The 11368-nt window shown below is 42.0% G+C and overlaps 1 long non-coding RNA gene across 1 annotated transcript; it reads left to right on the top strand.

Annotated features, from left to right (window-relative positions):
• Nucleotides 1-412: 412 nt before the first annotated feature.
• Nucleotides 413-11157, top strand: LOC103892463 (uncharacterized). Its single transcript, XR_010137109.1, has 4 exons — nucleotides 413-672; nucleotides 2369-2473; nucleotides 10490-10569; nucleotides 11116-11157. It is a non-coding gene; the product is annotated as an uncharacterized LOC103892463 (long non-coding RNA).
• The last annotated feature ends 211 nt before the right edge of the window (nucleotides 11158-11368 follow it).

Genomic DNA, 11368 nt, shown 5'->3' with positions numbered 1-11368 from the left:
TTTATAGCAGTCATTTTAATGGGTGTGAAATGGGACCTCATGGTGGTTTTGATTTGCATTTCATTAGTGATAAGTGATATTGAGTGCATTTTTATGTACTTATTGGCCAACAGTATATCTTCTTTGGATAAATGTCTACTCATGGCTGAAACTTTCATGTGTTCAACAAGTCTATTATTATTATCATTAGAGAGTTTTCACAGTGGGCAAAAATAAGATAGATTTTTAGTTAGAATTGAAGTCAAGGTCAGAGTGACACTTATGCTGAAAACTTTAGACAAGTTATGTATCTCACCCGGCTTACTGCACCACACATCCAACTGTGAAGCAGCTGGTCCTTCACTTAGCAGAGCTTCGTGTGCACTGCCACTGGTAGAAGCCTTGTAACCATAACAAGTGCAGCCTCCAATACTAATGGCAGAGTCAGTGGACACACTAAATGGAAGCTCAGCAAAGATGCAAACGTGTTCCGATTTAAATATTTTACAAGAAGCTGATGGGAGGATGGATGGACTGGCCTGGCATTTGCCATTGGTTCTCTGATTTTGGAGACGGGAAAACTTCCTGCTGGCAAAGAGAAAATTTGCACCGACGATCCTGATTTTGAATGGAGGCAGAATTCAGGAGATTTACCAGGAAGAGAAGACGTAATCTTGAGTCTGGTTTCACCAGGTTTGTTATAAGGGGCTACAGCCAGAGTCGTGTGGGCAGAAACTCCTAACTCCTTAAAAGACTATGACACTGGCCGCGCTCAGTGGCTCACGCCTGTAATCCCAACACTTTGAGAGGCCGAGGTGGGTGGATCACCTGAGGTCGGGAGTTTGAGACCAGCCTGACCAACATGGAGAAACCCCGTGGGAGGCGGAGCTTGCAGTGAGCCGAGATCGCGCCACTGCACTCCAGCCTGGGCTACAGAGCGAGACTCTGACTCAAAAAAAAAAAAAAAAAGAAGAAAGAAAAAAAGAAAAGAAATACAAAATTAGCCAAGCATGGTGGTGCATGCCTGTAATCCCAGCTACTTGGCAGGCTGAGACGGGAGAATCGCTTGAACCAAGGAGTCAGAGGTTGCAGTGAGCTGAGATTGCGCTACTGCGCTCCAGCCTGGGCAGGAAGAACGAAACTCCGTCTCAAAAATAAAAAGACTGTGATGTTAATATCTTGAATATTTTTCCAGAAGGCTTTTTAAATTTTATTTATTTATTTATTTATTTTGAGACGGAGTTTCGCTCTGTTGCCCAGGCTGGAGTGCTGTGGCGCGATCTCTGCTCACTGCAAGCTCCGCTTCCCGGGTTCACGCCATTCTCCCCCCTCAGCTTCCCGAGTAGCTGGGACTACAGGCGCCAGCCACCAAGCCCGGCTAATTTTTGTATTCTTAGTAGAGACGGGGTTTCACCGTGTTCGCCAGGATGGTCTGGATCTCCTGACCTCATGATCCGCCCACCTCGGCCTCCCAAAGTGCTGGGATTACAGGCATGAGCCACCGCGCCTGGCCCAGAAGGCTTTTATAGATCTTTGCAAAGCATATGTTTGTACCTTATTTTTATCTTTTTGGTTTTTTTGAGACAGCGCCTTGCTCTGTCACCCAGACTGGAGTGCAGTGGCACGATCTTGGCTCACTGCAACCTCCACCTCCCAGGTTCAAGCGATTCTCCTGCCTCAGCTTCCTGAGTAGCTGAGACTACAGGCACCGGCCACCACGAATGGATAATTTTTATATTTTTAGTAGAGGCGAGGTTTCCCCATGTTGGCCAGGCTGGTCTCGGACTCCTGACCTCAAGTGATACACCCACCTCGGCCTCCGAAAGTGCTGGAACATCTTTATCATTTTTTTTATAATCAATTCAGTATTTGTATAGGGATAAAATTGATTTCTGGGACTAGATTTCTAATGTATGCTATTAGCCCCTCAGGAGATAAGATCCACCTTAAAATGTCCATACTTGCAGCTCTCTCCAGCAACAAATCAAGGTGTCAGCCAGCAGCTGGGGCCTGCCTTGAGAGTCACTGTGGGGATTAAGTGAGATGAACACTGCAGTATGGAACCAGAGGACTCCCTGTGACAGCTCTGACTCAGGGAGCCTTGGTGTGGCTCGCAGAGGAGACAGGCAGTGCCCCAAGTCATGCGTCATTGAGAAGCCTTTTCCACTTCTGGGCCCTCGTGTCCACTTAACATCCCCCTACATTAAAACACTCGGATGCATAATCGTCTGAGTAGCCTACTTGATAATAATTTAATATCCTTCACAGTGTCAGGACAAGGTTGTCTGGAGAAGTTTTATTGCATTTTAAGTTTTATATCGTTTTAGTTTAGTTCACTTCTTTTGTATCAAATACCTTCAACAAGAGCGCTTATATCTTTTTCCCCCAGCCTCCTGCAGAATTCCACATTAAACAGGATGAAGAATAGGTTGTTAGCAGACTGAGGTACTTGGGGCAACATTTCATACACAACAGGAGGGAGAAACGACTCCAGGTGAGGAGTCTAGCCGAGTTCTCTGGCTGGCCGAGTGCATGAGGGAGCACTGTGGGCTTTGAGGAGGTGTGTGCCAGTCACACAGGAGTGGCATTGCTGCCCTCTTTACTATATGCAGGCCACTGTGCTGACATAGCCATGCTTCCCCCTGTCAGACACAATGGCGGTTCTTAGGGTTGACATTGTGGCTGTATAGTTGCTGAGTTCATCTTTGTGTCTGATGGACCGAGTAATGCTGCCCCATGGAGGAGAACCATGGGTTTAATCTCTAAATCACCACCTCCACGTTATTTTTAGGAAAACAATCAGATTTTGGTGAAACTGATGTTCGCAAGTGTGAGTGAGCCCCATGTGCTCAAGCTTGAGGAACCCCTGAGATGGCACAAGTTCTGCCGCACTGGGCAATGGATGGTGTTGAAGCACACGAGACACTAGAAGACATGAGGGCAATTGCTACACGCCAAGCCCGGTGCCAAGCAGGTTGTGCAGGTTGTGCAGGTTGTTTCGTTGATTCTGGGCCTGGCCTTTGAGATCTGTGGAGAACACCATGAACTGGCTGGCTCTGCATCCTGCTTGCAGGGGCTGGCAAGCTGGAACCTGCTTTTCTACACCACACTGCAGAGGGCCCTGAATGTGATCTATGATTCCAACAAGCAGCCCTGATGCAGATCCAGAGGGCAGGGATGACGTGGGGGTTGCCTTTCTGGTTGACCTGCTGGTAAGCATGGCCTTATGGATCTATCAACAATAGCACCCAGTCACTTGGAGAGGTCGAATGGCAGGGCTGGGGCATCCATCAGGGTTTGATTTTGCTTATGTGGACCAGCAGGTGCAGCATAGCTGCATTTTAGTGCAGGGCTTCCTGATCCTGCAGCACAGCTAACACCGTGCTTCCGGAAGGCAGCAGCTCCCCCACGGGGCTGTTTCCCCAATTCTGGGCATCAGTCCCAGAGGCAAAGATGGGAGCCATCCACTCTGGCTCTGCCAACAATTCTGTGAGCGCCCCGTTCTCTGTAAGAAATTCCTTTCTGCTTTAGATAATTAAAATAACTTTTCTTCCCCTGCAACTGAACTGAGTGATAAGCATGGGAATTATTATTTTGATTCATAAATGAGGCAACTGGGGCTCAGTAAGGTTAAGAGCAAATGATGACTAAGAGTCAGAGGATGGCCGGGTGCAGTGGCTCACGCCTGTAATCCCAGCGCTCTGGGAGGCCAAGGCGGGCAGATCACGAGGTCAGGAGATAGAGACAATCCTGGCTAACGCAGTGAAACCCTGTCTCTACTAAAAACACAAAAAATTAGCCGGGTGTGGTGGCAGGTGCCTGTAGTCCCAGCTACTCGGGAGGCTGAGGCAGGAGAATGGCGTGAACCCAGGAGGTGGAGCTTGCAGTGAGCTGAGATCATGCCACTGCACTCCAGCCTGGGCGACAGAGCAAGACTCGGTCAAAAAAAAAAAAAAAAGAGTCAGAGGATGGATTTAAGTGCAGGCCTGCTATCTCTAAAAATAGCATGTTTATACTATACCTTTAGATTGCTTCCCAAGCAAGTCTGAACTAGTAAATATTAAAGAAGTGCACATTCCTCTTCTGACAATAATGCAGAGTATATAATTTGGAAATCCTGCTTCCCCCCACCACAAAGGGTCACTGTGTAAAACCTAACAAACGTCCTTTAAATTGTATTTTCCCCTTCAGAAAAAAACGAATACAAAAACAAAAATGTGAAGGAACTTTTTCAGGGAAAGTAGGAAATGAAGAAAGAGAGGGAGGAGCTATGGCCGTTTCTGCTCTGTGCTGGGGAAGGTTGCTGCTATTGTTTGTAATTCAAGGGTTTGGGGTCTAATGCTGATACCAGGTGAAGAGATGAAGTGTGTCTTTAGCCTTAACAAAGTTGATATTGAAAAGTGAAATTCACACATCCAGTCAGAAACAGGTAAAGGCTTACACCTTCATTGAAATCTTGTCTGTCTTAGTCTCAATTCTGAATGGGGAGAAATGCCTGTGTTAGAATTCACAATATTCTGTCTACAATGGACATGGATTTGGGGTTCAAATTTATATTACTAGAATAGTGCAGTAATTTTCAAGCCAAACAATTAATATACAAAATAGTCCTAGTCCACATTTTCATGAGACTTCTGGCAGAAGTAAATGCAGGCCTTATTTGGAGAAATAAGTTATCACATGATTCCCTTAGATAAAACCCTAATGATGATGAACTCACAATCTATAATCCTAATGCACAGGAGAAAATAATTCACCAATAGTGAAAGTCTTGATGAAAGAAACAGAAACAATAAACTGTAGGATTAGACCTTCAAAAACTTTAGATGATAAAACAATGAAATAAATACATGAAGTGGGGCTGGGGCCCAAGGGGCTATTACTGCTCTTTGGAAATACTTGCCTCTCATAGATCCAGCCTTAATGGTTTTCTGATGTCCTAGTAACAGCAGACCCTGCACAAAGTGGATATCAGAGTTAACACTGTGAGGAGATAAAATAATGAGAATAGTTTTACCAAAGGTAATGAAATATCACATAAAGTCTGCATTTTACCATTGATTTGAGTGCATCCTTAGAAAACTGAACGTAACAGAAACCCAAGACATTTTTGGAAGTTGTATGCTCTCTAGCAATTTTGTGTGAATTTTCATACAAACACTGTTTTATGAGTTATAAAAATTTTATAAAAATAGAGAAAAATAAACACTATGAAATTATTTTTTAAATGATTAAAGGCATACAAGATGAATTTTTTTAAAAAAACAAAAATATTTTGACAAAGTTTTTTTAAAGAAAAAAACTTCCAGAAATGAAAATATGTAGTTTTAAAAAATGAATAGTGTATAAAACAGCATATTAGACACAGTTTAAGAAATAGTTACTGAGTGAAAGAAACATCTAAAGAGCATACAACACCAGAAGAGCAAGAGAGAAAGTAGGAAGCAGAACAGGAGCACCATACTGGTTGAGAGAGAAGTTTTGATATACATTTAATATGAGTTCCAGAGGTGAAAGTAGAAAGAGAGGATGATAATGTTTGAAGAAGTGAGAGTTACCCTTCTTCCAAAATTCATTAAAGATATTGCTCTTTATTCAGGAAGTACTAGTACTGAGAAGGACTCATTTGTAAACTAAAACGCACGGAGATATTGATCACCAAAAACAAAGAACCGAACCTAAAGCAGGTTACTTTAAAATAGAAGAAACAATTAGATTCACAGCAGGCTTCTCAACTTGAACTATAGAGCTGGGATCAGCAAACTACAACCCATGGTCTGGATGGCTGCCTATGCAAATACAGTTTTATTGGCACAGATACACCCACTTATGCACATGTCTTTATGGCCACCTCCACGCTTCAGTAGCATTGTTGAATACCTGTGATGGAAACCACATGGTCTGCATGTGGTAGATTCTTAAACAAGCTCTCTGTTTCAGAAAATGTTTGCTGACCCCTGGTATGGAGAACAGAATTCAGTGAAATAATATATTTAAAACACTGAGAGAAAATTGCTGACACCTAGAATTCTATACATGCTTGAACTTTTTTTTTTTTCAGAGGTGGAGGTAAAATAAAAATATTTCCAAAAACAAAAAATTTAGAAAGTTTACCTTCCTTTTTTTTTTTTTTTTGAAATAAGGGTTAAACTATTTACTTCAGTGGAGGAAATAAAACCCAAATCCAAGGCAGGTACTACAACAAGAAGGGAGCAAAATTTGCTAAATGTATAGGTAAATCTGAAAAAAAGACATATTTGTCTTAAAGAATATTAGTAATGATAAAAATGACCAATATTGAGGTCATAAATAAAGACGAAACAAAAATGCTAGGTGACAATAACATAAGCTTGTGAGGGTAAGTGGCGATCAGAGCTTGGAATTCAAAACCACTTTTGTTTTTTATTTTATTGGGAGGAGGGTGGAGACAATGGCTAACTTTATACTTTGTTATATCAACTGTGTACATGTTACCGTTTTAAGAGTAGCCTCTAACACAATAAAAATAGAATTATGTGTTGGAGAGGTAAGGTCGAGTGACGGTCAAATCCACAATCTGTAGCCTCCATGTGCACTTTATTCATTATTCACACAAATTCCACTGTAGATTGGGCAATTCCCCAAGGCAGCTGCCCTGCCTGTTGTGCCCCAGCCAATCCTGGGGGCTTTGATGAATTGCGCACATATGCCATGTTGACATGGCTTCCCCACTCTACACCAAGAGGGAGGGTCAGGCGTGGGAGCTCACAGCCACTCTTCTACCTTAGCCTGAGAAATGACATCCAATGGATAACCTCCCTGCAGGGACTCACGGTGCAGTCTAGGGGTACATGGAAAATGTTTGGTGAAAATTTCCATCACTGTTGCAACCCATTTTTATGGCTGCCAAATACCCCTTTGTTCCCATATATATCCCAAGGAAGATAGCTCAGAAGTCCTCTTGAGTTTTCATGTTTAGTTCAGAGTTCAGGATCTCTTGACCCTATAAATTCCACTGTAGGAGGATCGTTAGTCCTTTAGGTGCTGAATCAGCTCAACTTCCTTGACTGTTTGGAAAGTGTGGATCTTCCAACTCAACACACATTGTCCAATTCACACACAAAGTGGAGAATTCACACTGGCCAGAAGTAGTCACCTGGCCTTACCCAACAACAAAAGGGCTGAGAAGTGCAGGGAAGCACCAGAAAATGAATAACTTCAAATCAATGAAGAGAACAGGAATGAAAAAAAGTCTAGTTGATCTCTGGGAAGGTGTGTGGTTGATTAGAAATGACGACAATTTTATGGCCACTGGGAGATGGCAGTCAAATTCTGAGATGAACTTGGAAACTTGTTTGACCCATAAATTGCAGTGGAAGTGAAGCTATGTGACTTATGAGGCTAGATTTCTAACAGCCTGCAACTTCTGCCTCAGTCTTTGGAAACACTTTCTCCTGGAGCCCTGAGTCATCATCTAAGATATCTACCTACCCTAAGTCCAAGCTGGCCGCATGGAGAAGCCACATGGAGAACAAACACAGGATGTCCCACCCCTCCAAGCTCCGACTTCAGGCATGTACCCGGAGCCATCCCAGACTCCCCTAACTAGCCCAGCCACTAGCAAACATCACCAGGTAAACCCCATCTACCTCTCACGGAACAGAAGATTCACCCAGCTGGTCCTTGACCTGTTTCCTGAACCACAGAATTATTCACTATAATGAAATGGTTGATGTAAGGCACTACATTTTGCAATAGCTGGTTATGCAGCAGTAGACAGCCATGGCAACTCTCTACAGACAGCCACAGGAAAGAATAACATGGACACAAAGGCAGAGGCTGGGAAACCTTGACCCGGTGCCCGCACATCTGCAAATGACAGGAAATTTTCCCAAATGAAAGTTTAAGTCCACTTTTAGTCTGCGCTGATATAAATAAGATGATCTTAACATACTTAGAAAAAATATGTACAAGCATAAACATATATTTTTTAAAAAGGAGCCCTCAAACGAGGAAGATATGATCCAAAGAGACAACTATTGGCTTTAAAATATCAGTTAGTCAGCATTGGCTAGACGGCTGCTGCTGCTCCTGAGAGCTAAGTCCCACTGTGTGAGGTTGCCAGATAGAAATGGGATTTTAAATCAAATGTTGGGCAGTTTGTCTGTGAACACCAAAATGGCATGATATTCCTGACCACCATCATCATTTAGCAAATGGCAAGACCTTGATAAGCACCTGCTAAAAGCCACCAGAGCTTGTGATGGCAATGTCTTATCTTGCCACAAAAGGCACTGCATTTTTTCTCAAGGAGTCAACCCCACACTGAGCCCTGGCAATCCCTGATAGACTGTTATGTAGGTCCTCACTGGGGATCAATAAGCCATAAGGCACTCAACATCATGAGTGTTCAATAACAATGATAATTAGGAAAACTGAAATAAGGGGCCCCAGGAGATCCATCTGAAACTGATTAAAAAGTATATATATATCCCTCATAGCCAGGCACGGTGGCTCAAGCCTGTAATCCCAGCACTTTGGGAGACCAAGGTGAGGGGATCACTTGAGGCCAGGAATTCAAGACCAGCCTGGCCATCATGGTGAAACCCCGCCTCTACTAAAAATACAAAAATTAGCCAGGCATGGTGGTAGGCACCTGTAGTCTCAGCTACTTGGGAAGCTGTGGCAGGCAGATCACTTGAGCACATGAGTTTGAGACCAGCCTGGGCAACATGGTAAAACCCGTTTCTACCAAAACAAACAAACCCAAAAAATTAGCTGGGTGTGGTGGCACGAGCCTGTAGTCCCAGCTATTTTAGAGGCTGAGGTGGGAGGATGGCTTGAGCCAGGGAGGGCAAGGCTGCAGTGAATGAGATTGCGCCACTACTGCATTCCAGCCTGGGTGACAGAGTCAGCCCCTATCGGAAAAAAACAAACAAAAAAATCCCCTCTCAATGACGTCCTGCAAAGGACTGAGAGAGAAGGACAGTGTGAGAGAGAAGAGATCATTAAGGCTTGTCACCAGATGCCATTTCAATGACAATGCACAGCCCTCATGGGCAAATACCTGTATTTAAAAAAAAAAAAAAAAAAAAAAAGGTTGATTTATTTCTATGGAAAATAGCAATCATTGCTTTTAGCAAACGTTGTTTAAAACCAAGACTGTCTTCTTTGAAAATATGGAAAGAACATTTTTCTTTAACATGTACAATGTCGCAAACCCCTCCTGAGTTCACCAATTTATGTAAATAATGTTAATGTAACTCACTTTGTTCCTTTGTTCTAGAGAAGGTATGGCATTTTTTTTTCTTTTTGTACTTTAAAATTAACATCCAAATACAGCAGCGGGGGATATATACCAAATGCATCGTTAGAGTTTATTTTACACACTACCGCATGGACTCTTACCTGAGTTTATCGTAAACAAGAAAACTGTGATACGAATTTAGTGCTAATCACATCTTTGAGAAGATTTGAGAGGCAAAACAACTTACAAAACTCTCAAATAATTTATTTGTTATAAGTTCAGGATCTGATTTTTCACTTTGATTTTGTTTGCTGTGTTTTGGAGATCCAAATGTTTCCCCTATGACAAACAAAAGCACAATCAATATCATATTAGCCCTCAAATCCAAAAATTTAAATTTCAAGGGTCTTTGGTAGAGAGTGGGAGAAGCAGGCATGCAAAAGACACAAAAATCGGAATGAATGTTTTCAGATATCCAGATTTCCTTTTTTTTTTTTTTTTTTTTTTTGAGATGAAACCTTACTCTGTTGCCCAGGCTGGAGTGCAGTGGCATGATCTCGGCTCACTGCAACCTCCACCTCCTGGGTTCAAGTGATTCTCCTATCTCAGCCTCCTGAGTAGCTGGAATTACAGGTGCCCGCCACCACGTCTGGCTAATTTTTGTATTTCTTAGTAGAGATGGGTTTCACCACGTTGGCCAGAATGTGGACTGGTGTGTAGTGCTTCCTGACCACACGGACTCCATATCCATCAGCACATCAGAAAGCTGTATGCTATTTCTTTGCTGCAAGTCACCAAGGCATTCTGAAACCCAGTCTATTGATCTTCAAAATAAGATTAATATGCTCAGCAAAAGCGTGTGAATCATAGTGAGACCAAATAATTATTTGGTTCTACATGTATTAAAATGAATTTTTGAAGTTACTGAATTAATTGTTTTCAGTGAATAGTCAATTAAGTGAAAAGGTTTTATTAATCCCTCTGGAAGATGATTATAGAAAACATCTCTAGGATCAAGCTAATGTTCTTTGTGTAATTCCAGATAGGAAGTTCTTTACATGGCTCTAAAATTAGGACTAGACTTTTTGCAAACTGCAAAACCCAAAAAAAGTCGAGTGGACAGTTTACACTGGAGTCTTTCCAAGGAGAGTGAACTCAGTGTTATTTTCAATTGCTTTGCACATCATTTAGCTCAAACTGTCCAAGTGAATCTAATTGCAGGGCTTATAGCTTTTTAGTCAAGTCCAAAATCTCTATATGAATAACCCCAAATCATCATTTCAGGTTGTCTTGTTGTAGAGGAGATTTTGCCTTGCAATTTTACATACTTATGCTACATGGAAGGCTGGGTGGTGTGACTTCAGGTAAGGTGACGAAGGATGTCTCTTTTCTTGCAATTTATTATCATTTACAAAACTCAACTCTGAACTTTTCCCTCCCTCCCTCTCCTTCCTCCCTTCCTTCCTTCCTTCCTTCCCTCCTTCCTTCCCTGTATTTCACTCAAATGCATAATGTGGTTTCTGCCTAGATTTCTGGAACATTAGGGCTGGGAGAGACTTTGGAACCATGTGGTTTAACCCACTCCTCATTTTATAGACAAGACATCTCACCAAGATTATGTTGTGAAATCACAGTCTTGTTCTTTTCTCTTTTATACCTCTTCCTAACCTATATCCTATCCTGTTAAAAATGAGACCAAGAATGTGACGCGGTGGTTTGAAACAAGACTATAATATTTCTGTTTCTCTAAGTCTGAAGTTTTAGTAGCTTTGGACTTCAGTGATTATGTTATTTTCATATGTACACTATATCCTGGGTTCATTATCAAATATCTATTGCTCTTTCTTCAAGTAATATATATTTGATATGTTTTCCACTTCAAATTACATTTTAGAAAAATGTTTCCTCAGGAAAGAGACAGAGAGAGAGAGAGAGAAAGAGAGAAAGAGAGAACCCACCTACCTGTAAGTCTTGAATAGTCATGGGGTTCATGTAACCTATATAAAAATAAATACTTCTAACCCCTTATCCCCCACAAAAAACCCTCCACAGTGTTTAATGTCAGTGAGATACAGTAAAAATGAAATCAATGCATATAATATGTTTGGTATTCAGCATGTCAAGATTTATGTGAGCTTATTTTGTGTCTAGCACAGTATCAGT

The sequence above is a fragment of the Pongo abelii genome, chromosome 16 (genome assembly GCF_028885655.2).
Source record: "Pongo abelii isolate AG06213 chromosome 16, NHGRI_mPonAbe1-v2.0_pri, whole genome shotgun sequence".
In the NCBI taxonomy this organism is placed as follows: Eukaryota; Metazoa; Chordata; class Mammalia; order Primates; family Hominidae; genus Pongo; species Pongo abelii.
The sequence above is the reverse complement of the archived record's forward strand: the minus strand, read 5'-3'. Positions and strand labels throughout refer to the sequence as shown.